The sequence below is a fragment of the Amblyomma americanum genome, chromosome 2 (genome assembly GCF_052857255.1).
Source record: "Amblyomma americanum isolate KBUSLIRL-KWMA chromosome 2, ASM5285725v1, whole genome shotgun sequence".
Classification (NCBI taxonomy): Eukaryota; Metazoa; Arthropoda; class Arachnida; order Ixodida; family Ixodidae; genus Amblyomma; species Amblyomma americanum.
In genome coordinates, this window is record NC_135498.1 from 51,660,965 (window position 1) to 51,678,303 (window position 17,339).

Below are 17,339 nucleotides of genomic sequence, written 5' to 3' on the forward strand. Positions count from 1 at the left end.
CGTTCGTTGCCAAGGGCGCACGCCTTCGGAGCGGCAGCGTTTCGTGAGCTGAGACAGCGGGCCGGCCCATCGACCTGCCGGAGAAGCGCTGCACATCGGCGGGCGGGCGGTAGTGCGGCCTGTGGCAACATCACGTATAGGATAGTCTATAAAAAAAAAAAAAGGTTGTGTTGGCTGGTGCCGACCGAAGTGCAACCGCCGCCGCCGCGGTCCCGGTTGGAATGCCAAATGTGACCAACCTCCAACCGCGGCCGCCGCGAAAGACGTCGTCTCTTCGTTGGAAGAGTCTATAAAGAAAAAACGTTTCTTTCTATGTTTCTTTTTTTAGCAAGCCGCAGACCTGGGTCTATACGTTTGGTGCTGGATCGGTGAATGGTCAAGTAACCTTGCGGTGAATCCGAGCCGGACTTTTGTCGTGTTCGTGGGTCCATCATGGTCCACTTAGTCCCATTTTGTGGGAAGCAGCCGAGACTGCCGAGGTAAGGCGGTGCGAAGAAGAAATGAAAGAAAATGAAAGTAGAGAGAACGAATACCGCCTGTAACCGTGCGTTGCTTTTGCTGTTCAATTTAAATGGTTAACTAGCCTACATGACTTAAATATTGGGCTATGTTCTTGAGCTTACACAACTGCCAATGGAAGTAAGTTGTAGAGAAATATCTCCGAATTTATAAAAAAAAATGAAAGAGCAGGAGAACCCTCAAAAAAATAAAAAATAAGAGCCGCATGTCAACTTTCTGTAGAGCCCCATCGCATGAAATTTTCGAGCCACTTGAAATCTGATTTCGATCAAATGTCACCAGCAATTTATTAAAATGGAAGCCTGCAGGTAATTGGAAATTCTTTTATATATTTGTTAACGTCTTCTACGCTCAACAGCAATTAATTAATGACATTCAAGGAATAATATAGGAGGTGCAACAGGCTATTCATTTATGAAAAGCTCCGCTCAGAAAGTTATTGCTTTCCGGAACTAACAGTCCGCGTAACTAAACCTATACGGATTTAAAAAGAAATAACTTATAGTTTGCTTATAGTAGAGTGACTTAGAGCCTGACTCTGCGCCTTGTACAAGCCGGTTCATTTATATTCAAAAAGAAATTCTAGAGTTTTAACAGCTTGGTAAAGATATTAACAAGAATGTAAACGAAAGAAAGTTAGTGAACCCTAACTACACAACAAGAATAAGAAACAAATATTATCCGTCAATATTGACGTAAATTCGCTATTACTGCCCCAACTGACAAAATATAACTTTATAGTGGTTATTATTCAATTGCTAAATGGTTTGGTTTGGTTTATAGGGGTTTAACGTTCCAAACCAACTCAGGCTATGAGAGACGCCGTAGTGAAGGGCTCCGGAAATTTCGACCAGCTGGGGTTCTTTAACGTGCACCGACATCGCACAGTACACGGGCCTCTAGAATTTCGCCTCCATCGAAATTCGACCGCCGCGGCCGGGATCGAACCCGCGTCTTTTGGGCCAGCAGCCGAGCACCATAGCCACTCAGCCACCGCGGCGGCTCCAATTGCTGAATGATATCTGAATTGAACTAGAGTGGATCAGGATTTGCTGGATTGCATTTCTCTTGCCATGAAGTTTATGTCCGTGGAGATTCCGAATCTTTTAAACTATTCGTCCTTGGAACAGCTGCTGCGACCGTTTGCAGAATACGGCGCAGTACGAATATTTCGTGTTTGTTTGTTTTCACGTTATATGCCATCATCTGGAGCGCGGCCCCTTATGTGGCCTCGAGTTCAAACGCCGTTATAGCCCTCGGGGAATAGCGCCTTAAAAAGCAACTCCGTCCCTCCCGCTCCAGAAAATGCGTTCCGCAACCGTATTCTCGCTGAGCGAAATAAATGCGAACGTCACAAACCGGGCGATTTAGGCCTTTCACTTTTCCCATAAACTCTGCCCGCCGCCTTCCCGAAAGGAACACTGCTGTATGAATGCGAAAACCAAAAAAAAACGCCCCTCTCCCAGCCCCGCCCAGCCAGCCGGGGCGCCTGGATGTAGGCAGGAAATTTGATTCCAGCTGACCGGTCAACAACAATCTGCAGCACTTGAGCTCGAGGACGGGCGACGACGAGGAAACGAGGTTTAGCCTCGGACCCCCCCCCCCCCCCCCCAATGTAGCCTCACCTCCCTGGTGCAACCCACCCTGAAGCACAATGCCTCCCGGAAAGAACCTGCAGCTCTAAAAGGGTGGCCGTAGATTTCCAGCATTCAGCCCCACGACGAATGGACTCAGAACGGGCAAGTATGCAGGCGTGATGATATAAGAGGAAATTAGATGAGCGAATCATGTCACGGGTATGAGGCGTCGATGCTGCATTTCGCCCTGTTCAAAATGTGTCGTTCAGCGAAGAACCTCTCTCTCTCTCTCTCTCTCTCTCTCTCTCTCTCTCTCTCTCTCTCTCTCTCTCTCTCTCTCCTCTCTCTCCTCTCTCCTCTCTCTCTCTCTCTCTCTTCCTCTCTCTCTCTCTCTCTCTCTCTCTCATCTTCAACCTTCCTTCTGCTTATTCCTTCCTCAATTTCATCTTATTTTTCCTTCCTTCCTTGTAATCTTTTTCTGAATTATTTCTGTGAGCTCACTGAATGCGCCTTAATACTGTGGCATACTGTGGCATACACGTGGCGATAGTGTGGCATACAACTCTCAGTGACGGAGGCATCGTAGCTTGAAGCCGACACAGTGCAGTTTTAAGAATCGCAAATGATGTAGCGGATTCGAACGCAATAGTAAAACAAGTGCAACCAAAGCAGAGCAGATCCGCCTTAGGACGTGCGTGGCGGACACATTTCCGCGAAAGCAGTGATCGATTTGCTGCTTGGCAGCCAGCCGCATCCATCGTGCGTGGTCGCCTTGTTTTAAATAGGTGCAGTTCGTTCTCGTTTAGTTTACTTCGTTGTGCAGCACACAAACATAGGTACCGTTGCTGTGTGGATCGCATTCATCATCTGTTATAGTGTTTAGCCACTGCGCAACGAACAGTTAATCGCTCTTGAACGCAGTGTCGAACTAACGCAGTATGATATATGCCAGCAAAGCAGTAATCAATCTACTGGACATACTCAAATGCTCACAATGGCGCGATCGAGAGCGCACGCAATAATAGAAACTTCGCTTTCTGACTTCCGGTCGGTGGCCGACATCCTCCGGCTGCGGCAGCGCTGCGCACTGATTCGAAGTCGAACCGAATTGGGAAGCTTTCACTTCCGGTTCTAGTTTGTGTTCTATAGTTTAAAAAGGCTGCGATTTTCCTTTACTAAATGTCGTTCCAACGAGCTAAGTGTATATTTTCATGTCTCCTCGTTGGGCCTATGATAGGACTAAGACGACGGCGACCCGCAGACCACCACGTCAATGTGCACCCCCCCCCCCCCCCCCCCCACGAAAAAAAAATTGCGTGAATGTCACACACCAGCGATAACCGCGGTGAAGGCGGAGCGCCAATCCTGCAGACATTATGAGAATAAAAGCGACCTGAGACGAAGAAAAAGAGCCGAGGCTGAGTCGTCACGTCTTGCTGCTGCAGCCAAGCGCGAATCGCGGCTCGCCGAGTCGGCAGTGCTTTCCTATCCACGCTTCGATGAATGCTTTATATTCACAGAGGCAATACCTAGCACGATGTATGCCGTTGGCTGGACGCCCCAGGGAAAGGTTTTTCTAGCGCGCGTGTTGACCTTGGATTCATTTCCAGCTGGCTCTTACGTGCGCTCCCTATACGATTCTGTTCGCAGCCGCGCTCTATAAGGTCGCATGGAAAGATGCCCCGGAAAGATGCAGATTGACGATTCGGCTAGCAACAGGCAGACACAAGTTATAGCCTGGTAAAACCGGCTTGAATTGGCGCTGCGACCATTTTCGCGTGTATACAAAGCTGCTTGCAAAAAGAAACAACAATGTGTAATTTGCATGCGCGAACGTCTTTTAAATGGTACATCTATATTTCCTCGGTTATATCCTATTTGCTTTGACGCTACTTGAAAAGTGCACCGTGCTTTTCACGACATGATGCTATAGGGATATGTGACGGGTCGGCTAACATGTTACTGTCACGCTGGAAAGTTCGAAATATAAACGCAATGAAACGAAGCGGGAATTGACCAAATGTGCAGACGAATATTGCACAGGTGCGCACTATAATTCTATAAGTGACTGAAAGGTCCCCTAAAACCGTTTTCTTCAAGGTTGTTTTCCTGTTGTTTGGGCTTTCTGTCATCCTTCTGTCATATACAGAGAGATATATGTGCAATGCCTCTGCTGATGCTGCTCTGCGAGGCACCATCAAGCGCACTCCGCCAACAACAGAGGCATTAGGCTCACACGATAGGCCCATTCGGCATACTGCAGCTGACAGAGTGTATTTAACTCGAGCGAAAGCTGGCCTCCTATATTATCCTGGCAACATACACGTGGCATGACTTCACCACCGCCAGATATCTTGTATTGAAATAGGTCGGTGCGCAAGATTTAATACCTGCATTACAGCGCTAAATTTCGAGCCCGAATAGAGGTGGTTACTTTAAAGACAGCAACAGTTAGATACATTCTGACATGGCTAATTGGAAAGATATTGGAGAGGCTTTTACCTTGCCGTGGGCCTAGTCAAGTTGGTGGTGATGATAAGACGCATTCTAACGTGGGTTCATAAAAAAACTTTTGTCTTTCTGTCAGCTGAAAAACGCCAACACAGCATGTGAACGTCGACAGCGCGAGTCAGTAATCTTGATATGGATACGTATTCTGCATTTAGCAGTCGAGACTGGTGCTAGATGATCCGCGTTGAGTACCAGAGATATTCATGGGTAAAAGTGTTTCCCTCGCTGGCTACCCTGCGTGGTTGTCATTAAAAGCGTTTTCTCGGGGCACTTAATGTTATCCAGATTTTCAATGTGCGTAGCCGTATTCTAAATAGAAATGAGTAGAAAGTGAGTAAGCTGCCCTCTAGTGCACGAATGTTATAAAAAGGAGAGCATTAGAGGACAGCTTACTCCCTATTTACTAACATATAGGAGTATCCGTGTATAGAGTGCGCTGCACGAAGTTATGATGAGCTAAGCGGAGTTCGTATTCTCATCCTTGAGATTACATTTTGCGCCGAAACATTTACTTTGGCTGGCATTCAAACAGACCAGTAGCTCAAGATCGCAGCCCTTCCTAAGTTTCTTACGGAGGATATTTGTAAAAGTAGCGCTGAGAAATTTACAGGCGTGGTCTGTATTTTTTTCCCCTCTCATTTCAACCCTGTGAAGGAATTAAGAGACGTGGCCATGTCACAACAGTACCATGAGAAGAAAAAAATGAAGCGCGAATTACTAAGTTCAGCAAGGACATTGTTCTCCAAGGATAATGCAACAGCTCTGAGTATGCAAAACACTCGTTCACACGCACGCACGCACGCACGCACGCACGCACGCACGCACACACACACACACACACACACACACACACACACACACACACACACACACACACACACACACACACACACGCACGCACACACACACACACACACACACACACACACACATACACACACTCACAGAGAGAGAGAGAGAGAGAGAGAGAGAAAGAAAGACCGACAGACAGACGCGCGCGCAAGCAATCAAGCAATCACACCTAAGCTCCCTATCCCGCATGCAGGAACAAAAAAAGAAAACAAAATTGTAGTTTCTACCCGCCACCGCGCAATCTGCTCATTGTACGACACGTTCTCTGCGAGCCGCGATATATCTTGGCGAGGGCAACACCAGGAAGCGACGGGGAAAAGCGCAATATCGTTCGCTCGGGCGAAAGAGTAACGAGGGGCGCGCGCGACGGGAGGCCGCATTTCGGTTTCACCGCTTTCGCCCGGGTGGAATTCCGGCAGTGGGCGGCAGGGAGGGAGAAGAAACGAGAAGGAATTTAACAAGGACAGAAATAAAAGAAAAGGCGAAATACGAGGAAACTTTTCGAAATCTCAAGGCAGCATCGCAGTTTAACGGGATCGACACAGTGCCCTTGGAAATTATTTGGTATGCCTTGTGCCTCGCTGCGCATGTCGAGAACACGTACAACCAGTGATTTTCCCATAGAGGAGCGTGACGCATCCGGACACGCGAGCGCACGGCCGTGCTTTGTGGAGGGCCGCTCGTCGAAGATGGACGTCGAAGATGGACGCGCAAGAGGATGGACGTCCAGGTCCATCTTCTCCTGCGCCACTTTGCTGCGAGGAGCAGCTGCCTCGCTCAAAGTGGCCCCCTAAAAAAATGCGGCCACGCACTCGCGTGTTGCCACTAAGAGTTGACGACCCTGTACATACAACGAGCCGGCCGCCGACGCTGCATGCAGCGTTGGGCGCCGTATCTAGATCCTCGAAGCTGCGGGCTAGGTACGTCGGCTTCGTGCCCCTGATTCGTGTCCGCGAGTGAGCTTCCCGCGCGACTGCCGTGGCCGCGTGCCGAGACACCGCCGCGGAATGCGGGTACAGAGAGTCCGAGGGGAAATGGGGGAAGGTGAAGGAGAAATGGTAGTAGAGGCGCTCGCCGCCAGAGTTCCATCCTCGTTGCCGCCCGTGTAGAGCCAGCCAGCCGACTCGGACGTGACGGCGCGGAACCGTCGTCCGAGAAAAGAAGCATAATGAAAAGGAAACTCGAGAGACAGACGCGCAGCCTCGTTCTTTGGCTCCTTTCGGCACGACCGACCAGCTGGTAACACGTGGGCGCATACCGGCGGTATTAGGAAAGCCCGCAGCACACGCCTCTCGGCTCCCTCTATATACTCCTTCCTTCTCTCGCGCCGACAGGTTTTGACACTGGCGGCGCACGCTCTGAGTCGTCGCCGCATCGCGCGTGAGTGGGTATGCGTGAGCACAGCGACAATTCCTTCATTCCTTCAATTTTGTTCCTACTTTTCTCGATTTTTCATACACTCTGCAAGCCTTACCTCTTTTGTTTGTCTTTATCAGTTAAACATGCTCGCCATCCATCGTTTGACAGGCCCGCGAAAGTGCATTATTTTTATATTACCTATCTCCGCTACGCCTATTTGGTCCGCGAAAAAAACATATTTTCCATGAATTGCAAGGGTGTATGTGTGCTTCCGAACGCGCGTCGCGCGCACACGTTGATGCAATAAACATTTCAAGATTATAGAGGCGCCATGCGGACCGTGGTAGCGACGGAAAGAAACACAAACAAATGAATAAAGAAGCGGGGGGAATAAAAGGGGGAAAATAATGAGAGAAAAGAAAGGAAAACGTTTTACCCTTCGCCCCTCCCCCTCCTCTCCGTGCACGCAATACTGCACGCTCCTCTCACGTGCCCACGCGTCGTTTCCTCGGGGACCGCTTGCGACGTCGGGGCTGCGTGACCGAGACCACCGCCGCAGCCACAAGAGACGGAGGCTTGGGACGAGGGGGAGGAGACCGCGATGATGTTGGCGGCGGGCGGTGCGACCACCGCCGCGACACTGAACCCTCCCTCCCTCCCTCCCTCCCTCCCTCCCTCACCCCTTTTACCCGCCGAAAATAGACGGCTCGCCCCCAAAGCGGCAATCGCCGAGGCGCTCCGAAACCGGGCCGCGCCACTGTGTGCGACCGTCGTCGGGGCCGGCTTCTTCGTCGCCTCGCGCAGCTTTGTTCCCAGTTGGTGTGCAATCTGTGGGCGCTTAGAAACGAAGGCCTGCTCATTTGACGTCCTTCTCAGGCGTCATGCGGGCCACCACGAAGATCTGGAAGCCTTCGCTTCGCGCGCGTAGCCTATTCCGCATTGCTGTGAACTGTACACGAGATGGAGTGCATAGTCACACATCAGCCACAAAGCACGCATGAACGCGCGCGGCACGTTGGAGACGGACGCGCAAATTGTGAAGTACAAACTGTGCGCGCCAGAATCGGAACATGCTCGTGGACGCATTTGTGAAAAGAGCTCAAGGGCCGCTGCTTGGACGTGCGGGTTGGCATAATAGGACAAAAGAGAGTAGCCAGACGTGGAGTACAAATACACCAGAGCAGAACAAAATATGTGACAAGATGGGCTCCGAGATTCATACACGCAAGGCCTACATAGACCGTCTGTGACGTGCGCCCCCCCCCCCCCCCCCCCCCAGCACTGCTTCTCTTCTTTCTTCACAACCTCCTCCCCCATAAAATGTATTACAGTTTCTCTCTCCCTTTTCTCTCTTTTCTTCTCTTTCAGGTGCCAACTCAAAGTGAGGCAGTTACGTCTTTCCTACATTACATTACATTACATTACCTAACCTAACCTAACCTAACCTAACCTAACCAAACCATAACCAAAAGGCATCAAGGCAGAGGCAGAGCATATGCCTTAGCTGACTGCAAGTAGGATGTTTATGACGCAAGAAAAAAAATACGGAAAAACTCTTACTCGCATTTTGGCGCCGCCTGCGGTTCCAGAAAAAGCTCAGTGCAACAGTATGTGAAAGAACCGAAAATTAAATGCGTCCTATTTCTTGGCGAAAGTCGTTTACCGTTTGTCATGCCTGCTCTGTGGTAAGTCGCTGCTGTCCCTGTCTCTCCATGACGTCCGTAAGTAATGGGAGTTATATGGAAATGTTCGTTAGGTCCTGTTTCCAAGGCTGCGAAATACGCGGTACTTTCTTATTCCAAAATATTGTCTCTGTGTACGCAAGTTCATTGCGCGCACTCGGACCCCCATCTGGCACCGTCTCCTATAGTGTCTCTTTCGCGTGCTCCGAGGCCCAAAGCACGGAATGAATTTCCCGGAAGCACGATCCAGCGACGCCCAGCTGCGGTCGCATGTTATTGCAATCGGGCGAGCTATTACCCGCGGACCGGCCACTCCCAACTGCACCACAACCAACAACAGTCACTACATATACCGAGACGAGTGTATATGTACGGTGTTCAAGGGAGGATGCAGGGGGTACAGATTATGACCGGAAGTAAACGACCCCCTCGTGGGACTGTATACCACACATCAGCCCGCCCACACGAGACCATCCTCAGACGACTCGGAGCCGAAGGGCGTGGAACGCACTGCGCTTACTAATTGAGCGCCGCGCCGAAGGGCATCACTCGGCTAGCACCACTATGACGGTTGCGGGCTTACAGAAGCCACGCGTATACAGCGCGGACAATGGCGTTAGCAAGAGCCGGGCTCATATCGACACGCGCGCCACGAGAAATAGAAACGAAACAAAATGAAAGGAAAGGAGAAGAAAAGGTAGAGTGTACTCCACACTTAGAGGGAACACCTGATCGCTATTAAATAATCGATAGGATAGGATCGGAAAACTTTTATTGTCCAAAAGAAAGAGGGTATCCAGAGGGCTACCCGCCTAGACGACGGCCGAAAGGTCTTGACTCTCGGTGGTGGCTTCGGCCAGTCGGACTAGTAGCTGAGTCTCCAGGTCGGAGCTCAGTAGTAAGGCCTCCCATTGGTCTTTGGTCTTTCGACTTTATGTGTCATCCCTCCCGGGGGAGGGGGCATGAGGACGTTCCCATAGTAGGTGGTCCAAGGTGGCCCTAAGTTCGCAGTTCGCGCATTTTTCTGAAAATTGCCCTAGGTACATAAGACTCCAGAGGGTCGGGTTTGGAAAGGTGTAAGTTTGTAACCGGCGTCAGCTGATGACTTGGTATCTGGTTAGGGATCTATCCGCTGGACGAAGTCTAGCTGTGCAGCTGAGATTAAACGTGATTTTTTTTTTCTCTCGTACTGAAGTGATCGTACTGCGCACCTTCAATGGGTGTACCGTCTGTGACACAAAATATAGGCTTCGTGTAGGCGTACAGTGTATATATATATATATATATATATATATATATATATATATATATATATATATATATATATATATATATATATATATATATATATATATATATATATATATATATATATATATATATATATAAAGGAGGCCAACAGTCACCGAAACCAACGTGCATAGGGGAATGTTTTCTATTTTTAAATTTCTAATGCCAACCAATTGTTTTCTTCTTTAAAGAAAATTACTTATACTTATGTCGCTGGTGGGATCCGAACCCACGACCTCCGAATACCGCGTCCGGTGCTCTTACCAACTGAGCTACGGCGACGGCTGTCCAAGCTGCTTATATATATATATATATATATATATATATATATATATATATATATATATATATATATATATATATATATATATATATATATATATATATATATATATATATATATATATATATATATATATATATATATATATAGATATATATATATATATATATATATATATATATATATATATATATATATATATATATATATATATACACTGTACGCCTACACGAAGCCTATATTTTGTGTCACCTACGGTGCACCCATTGAAGGTGTTCAGTACGATCACTTTTAGAAGGATAATCTTTCTATATCACCATTTATAGGTATAACTAAATACATAACTATTAAGGAGTCGCAGACTGCAAGAAAGCACCATTAGTGAGTTTGTAGCAGCGAGTCGTGACGACTCGCAAGACGTTCCCATGGAAATAAATGTGCTTGCTTTTGACCACCACCAACAACAGCGGTATACTCCTCCGCCAGCCCCGTTGCAGCGTCTACAAATTACAACAGACACTCCTTCCCACCGCCCATTAACGGCGGCACAGCGAAGAAGACGCGCGTCCTTGTCGAGCGTGATGGTCGGAACGGACGTGTATCGGATTCAGTGGGCGGTGCTGTTGGAAGCGGCTGGCGTACAGGGTTACGGACAAGCGGAATCGGCTTCCGTCCTCGAGCTGCCCCGTACACCCTCTGTGCTGTTAATTGCTCCTTGTTGCGAAGACGGCATCGTTGTATCAAGTTGTCGCTGGCCAGCAGCAGCGTGAAGAACGCCGATAGGAGACATGGAATGTATACGACCGACAACTTTTTAAAACTGTTGGCAGAGTCTGCAACTATATAAAAAGTGCGTATTACTACCTGTCCTTGACTTCTGCGGCGCTTAAAGGCAACACCCTCTCAATGCTAAGGCCTCTCCACCGGCCGCGTGACGTCACGCCAAGGGACCGTGCAGGCCCCGCGCTCCGCGATTTCAGCGCGCCGCGCCCGTCTGCACTATTCGGGTACTGCCGTACGTAGCTGCCTTATAAGTGATTCCTTCATTTTCATTTTTGTCGTTGCTGCAGAAAAGAAATTCGCTAGTTTGTGCGCGCCTTAGGCTATCATTTTATCTGCTTTATATATTTTTTTTATTGCAGAACACCTTATTGTCAAGAAAGTTCGAGCTGCTAATACAGTTTTTTATAATAAACAATTTAGCATACGGCCGCCAATTTCGCATTATTGGTCATTATAATAAAAAATTGATTAGTTAATTTCAATTAATCATCTAATTATTAGGTTCTATCACGTACATGATGTCTGCCGTGCGGTAAAATCCATCCGCACAGACCGCACATGCGTATATCTAGTTGTTAAAGTAGAAGTTCGTGAACATTGAAAAAAAAAACACCGTCTACTGCGCATTGTGTTAGTTTTATTCTGTATTGTGTTTTGCTTAAAGCTTTCACACACAGCAATAATGACACTCACAATAATGTTGCGCTGTTGAGTATTTGTACAGCTAATCTGACCCTTACAATAAAAAACGACGAGACACCAGCAATGAAGTGTGCGCAAAGCATTTTTATTGCTTGGGAATAAAACTTACTTCTTCTTAAGCGTTGCTGCTTTCCGGGCTGCGGCCTTCTGCTGCGCATTGTCTTGTATGGCATCATTTCTTAGTTTGCAAAAGTTGTTTAGAACAACGTTGGTTGCAACGCGTACTACCAAGCGCAGGAGAGTTTGTGCAGTGTGGCCATTTTCACATGTCTCAATGTCGTGTTCGTCCAGGAGGGAAATCGTCTGTGAAATCACGACACCACGTTGATTTCTACAGGAGAGAAAATCTTCCGCGGTTGCTCCAAAAGACAACTTCTCTGCAACTAGTTTAGTCATCAGTACCATGTGAACTGTGCATGGCTGGGGAAACTTCAGCCCTCCTCTCGACAGGTTAGCTATCATGGCAGTATTTTCCGCTTCGATCTCTCGATTTTCAATCACCAATGTGCTGAAGCAAGCAGAACATGAAAGCTTCTTTAAAGCAGCATGAGCAGCGTATCCTGCAATGTAGACAATAGCATCCATGTCAGAGTGGGCGTGTGTAATATCGTCGTCGCTGACAGCCACAGAAAAGTTGCATGGGACAAGATCCTCACTTACGTCTTCAAACTCTGTTTCCTCGCGTGGAAATGTCAAAAGTTTTTGAAGACGAAGCTTCTTCTCACATTCGTAGAGCTGACGCACGGAAATGTGGTACTGTGATCCTGCCAGCTGGCGGTAACGGCCGAACCGGTCTTCTAGCGCATCCGTCTGAAATTTGCCCAGCAGTACGTACTTGAAGTGAAGTTCTTCTAAGCAGTAGCGCGAGAGTTCTACCAGAGAATAGCATGTCAGTCGCAAAGCACTGTGAATCTCTTTCGTCAGCGAGCCACTGGTGATGTTTATTCTTGCCCAAGCGTCCAACCAGTCCACAACGCCGCTCAGGAAAGCTAACTGTGTGTCATCAACAGACCTTACAGGGTCTTGCATGCTGTCCCTTAGCCTCTGGCCTTTGCAAGGGGTCTTAACATTGACCATTTGCCACCATGTGAGGATAACGTCAATGAAAAGAGCAGTCGACTCAGCTTGAGGAATCTTGAACGCGGAACCATGTGTCCTGAGGGCATTTGAAACAAACTGATTAATGACGTCGAGAGCGAGCTTTACATTTTGCCGCTCCATTGAGGTTGGATTCACGGCTTTTGCGTTCAGTCTGTAAGCAGCCTTCACAAGCGACGTCTTCTCTGAAGAATAAAGCTGCCGCACAGCTGCGAAAGAAGCAGCTTTCATACGAGGAGGCCCTTCGGGCATTGCTCCACTCAAGTCCATTTCAGGGAAATAGAGGCATGTTCCAGGGTTTTTCTGGTTAATCCAATTGTTCCTAATGCACTTCAAGAGATGCACAGGATCGACCACGTAGAAAAGAGGGCGAGCGTTATCGGCTGGATGGGGATAGACAATGCTCACCTGAGGACTTGTAGCAAATAACGACATCATCTTGCGGTTCAGAGCATTGTTGTCCGTTATCACAGCGATAATTTTGAGCCCCATTTTCTCAACATTAATGATTATGTTCTTAGCATGCTCGTGCAAAATTTCTGCGCTCAGTTTGCTCACAGGTAATATGTGAATGACGTCCTTGTTTGCAGAAAGGAGTGATTGTACCATGAACACATGGGCTGTTGTTGCTGGTTCCGTTGAATGAACCGACGATCCTACTATTGTGCCCCCTTTGTAGTCGAAGTATGGTTTTATGTGGATCTCATCGATCATCAGGGTCACTGTCTTCTCGTGGTCTTTCATTGATTTGACTCGTTCTCGGATGTAGGAGAGACAGTGCGGTTGATTTTGCTCCACAAGAGGGTCAGCTTTGTAATTTGAGCAAACACGGCGCAGTGTGGAAGGATGGGGCAGAATGATTCTTGATGCAGCTCTTGTGAAGTGATATGCGTGAGGAGAAATTGAATTCAAAATACTGGCGAATACCAGCAGCTCTGCGCTATACACATGCTGTTTCGCGAGGAGAAGCTCTATCTGCTCAACCAGAAATTTCAGCAAAGAAGACTGTTCTTTCGTCGTATCACTGTCCTCAATGAGGTCTGCAAGCAGTGAACCGACAAACTGCAATACTTTAGTATGTTTCGACTCTTTCGTCACCTCAGGTATATTATGCAAGCCTATCTCGAGTTCTTCTAGCAGCAAGGACAGGCTGGAGGTGTCGCATACTTGAGCTGGCAGAATCCTGCCTGAAGGAAGCGACAGAAGCTTCACTCCATTCAAGAAAACAGAAAGTGACAGATCAGGGAGAACTACCAAGGCGCATTTCACATTAGGTGAAGGATCATTCTCGATGAGAAGGAACCTAACGCACTGCTCATCGACAGAAACGGTCCAGAATTTCGTGTTGCAGATTCCAGGCAACTTAGATTTGAACTCCTCGTAAGATGAAACTTTGTTTCTTTTCTGTTCAAGCTCATTAGACTGAAGTGACTTCCTCATAGCCTCCTGCAAAGCAGCGTTTTCCCTTCTTGCTTTTTTCGTCTCTGGCGATTCACTCCGTCCAGGCGTTGAGGACAAGTATTTTGGGCAGTTTGGAAAAACAGAAGGCGCAGCATCAATCTTCAACTGTAGCCTGTCACGCTTCACCTCTATTATTTTCCCTGTCAGTTCATCTTGGTGTGACAACGTCGTAATGAAGTCGCCTGCGTGGAAGTGCAGTTCACACACCTGCACGAGAAAATGAAGCAAGGCCATTCGCCATGACTCTCCATTGCCTAAAACACTAAGTAAAAAGAGTCTGAATAGTGAACAGCTTTTACATATTTACACAGCTTTTACACAAGCCTTATGCACATCCACAGAACTAAATGCTTCCTGGACAATTCATACATAAGTGTAAGAAGTGATATCATTGCCTACAAAGACAGCATGCCTTTCCGGGAGCGACAGCTCACAACTAAGATAATTACCAGCGCCTATTAAGCAATATTTCAGAGTCTTACCCTCGAATGCTCTGTAGGTGTGAAATCCTTCTGTGGAATGGCTCGCAACCAGGCTTTTCTTCGTACTTCGTCTCTTGGGAAGCAATAAACACGTACTTTGGGACCATTCTGGTAGTTCCCGCGGCACCCGGGAACACAGCACCGGCCCATGTTTCACGAAGTTGCACTCGCTACACGGCAGGCAATCAGTTTCCCATTCGTGCGCTAGCACAGGTACGCACGCCACACAAGAAACGGCCACACGAAACAGACACAGCCGTGCGAGGAGCGAACGGAAATGCACCCAACGCCAGGCTGAAAGACTCAAGCAGCAGCTAGACGCTCACTGCAAGACTGCGTTCGTGTCTGTGCTTGCCCGGGCAAGCGCGAGCACATCGAGGGAGACAACCGAGCGGAGCGGAGCCGCGCTTGGTGAGCAGCCTGACCGGACACTTGGCGTGACGTAGCGCGTGTGGAAAGGAGGGCCTGGAGAGGCCTGAAGAAAGTATTTAGAGGGTGTTGTTAAAGGACGGGGTGAGAGAGAGAGAGGGGGGGGGGGTGAGAAAAGGAAGGACGGTTAACCAGGCATAATACCCGGTCGGTTACCCTCTACACTCTAAACAGAAAAGACCAGAAATGGAGTAAGTTGTCCTATAAGGACTCCCTTTCATAAAAGGGTATGCGCTAGAGTACAACTCATTCCCTTTCTATTCCCATATAGGCGTATTGGTGTTTAGAGTGCTTAGGAGAGTAGATGTGTAGGCCAGTTGGTGAGACATCAGGAGGCTATACACCGCAGCACAGGACAGACGGAGGTGACGAGAGTGCTACATATTGGGAGAAGAACAGAGAGTGAAAGAGAAGACTGGGAGAGAGAAAGCTGAGTTTTTCGCGTCCATGGGGAGTAACCGCGAGCATGGGTATACCTCGTGGCCGTTTAAAGCAAAAACAAAAATAGTCTTAAAAGCAGGCGCCCGGTCTCGGACGTTGGTCTGTGGATCGCATCCGTGATGGCTATGCCGGAAAAAAATTCGGAATGTGTTTGCGAAAAAGGCGATTCGAGGATATATGTATATCGCGGGAGCCAGGGAACAGGTGAGCCTCTAAAACGAGCGAAAGAGTGACGTCACTTGAAAGTGTTTTACGAAGCGGCGTTATTCTGAATATCAAAGCTGACGTGATTGTTCAGAAGTTTGCTTGCGGCCTCGTCGAGGTTCGCACATGGTATAGCACATGGTATAGTTGTTATTCGTCAGGAACATTTTCAGGGCTCGTAACTATGGCAGCTCAGCGCATACTTTCCGTTTAGTGCCCGTACGCGCGGCCTGTATCTGTTGTGGTCATCTCACATATGAAATGTGTGTATTCTTCTGCGCTTAAACTCTTTGCATCCCAGCTGCGGCATAAGCGGGGCTACAAAGTATGACTGTATTTCTGGTCATAAATGAGAAGCGAAGCTATGAAACAACTTTTAACATTGCTGCCACGTCAGCCGCGACGCAGTATTTGAATGTTATTGCGCAGTTTCACTTCTGCTTTATGCCGTATGGTTAGTAAACTAGTCGTGTTTGTGGTCGCTTATATAACCGCTGGGATACAAAGAGGTTAATTTTTTCCCATTGATTATAGATATATGTCCTTTTAGCTCTGACACGAATGAGCGTGCCAGACTAGCCGGCGTGCTTAGAACCAGCTAATAATAATAATAATAATAATAATAATAATAATAATAATAATAATAATAATAATTATTATTATTATTATTATTATTATTATTATTATTATTATTATTATTATTATTATTATTATTATTATTATTATTATTATTATTATTATTATTATTATTGGCTTTTAGGGAAAGGAAAAGGCGCAGTATCTGTCTCATATATCGTTGGACACCTGAACCGCAGCGTAAGGGAAGGGGTAAGGAAGGGAGTGAAAGAAGAAAGGACGAAGGAGGTGACTTAGTGGAGGGCTCCGGAATAATTTCGACCACCTGGGGATCTTTAACGTGCACTGACATCGCACAGCACACGGGCGCCTTAGCGTTTCGCCTCCATAAAAACGCAGCCGCCGCGGTCGGGTTCGAACCCGGGAACTACGGATCAGTAGTCGAGCGCCCTAACCACTGAGCCACCGCGGCGGGGCAGAACCAGCTATTTCCTTCCATGTATTTTTATTTTTATCGTGGTGTGAGCAACGCGCCCGCGTAGTGCGCGTTTCTCTTTATAATCTTGTGGAGGAGTAGGCGCCCTCGTAATGACTTTCGTGGAAATCAAATGTTAGCTTACACGCAGTGTTATAAAACCAGCATACTGTCCGTGCAGAATCCAAGATGAGCTTCGCCCCTGTGTTTACGTGTTTTCAGGCCGTGACTCCGACAAAATGAAAAAAAGAGAATGAAAGCATTATTTGACGAGCAACACAAACTGGCGTCTGGCCTGATCTTTCCTCGTCCTTGTGCTGGCGCGCAGCTTCGCCTTAACGCTATTCGTTGACTCGCACAAACAAGGTGGTCTCTATGGAAGAAGGCACAGTGTAACTGCGTCGAGCTCTCCACGCTTTACAAGTGAAAGATGCCCGCTAAGCCTCTCTCTGGTTGAGGAGACCCCTGAAGCGTTGGGGCAACTCTGAAATTGTTTTGAAGACAAGACAGAAAAAAACACTAAAAAGTAAGTGGTATAGGAGCTTAACGTAGTTAAACCAAGTACATGTGCGAAACTAGGGGACACTTAAGTTCCGCCTTAGGGGCTTCAGTGGG

General features: G+C 47.7%; 1 protein-coding gene and 1 non-coding gene across 10 annotated transcripts in view; both read right to left on the bottom strand.

Annotated features, from left to right (window-relative positions):
- Window positions 1-17,339, bottom strand: part of Liprin-gamma (liprin protein kazrin) — a 166,140-nt gene that overhangs the window by 67,497 nt on the left and 81,304 nt on the right. The window lies entirely within an intron of this gene.
- On the bottom strand, window positions 9,999-10,072 carry TRNAP-CGG (transfer RNA proline (anticodon CGG)). Its single transcript has one exon. It is a non-coding gene; the product is annotated as a tRNA-Pro (tRNA).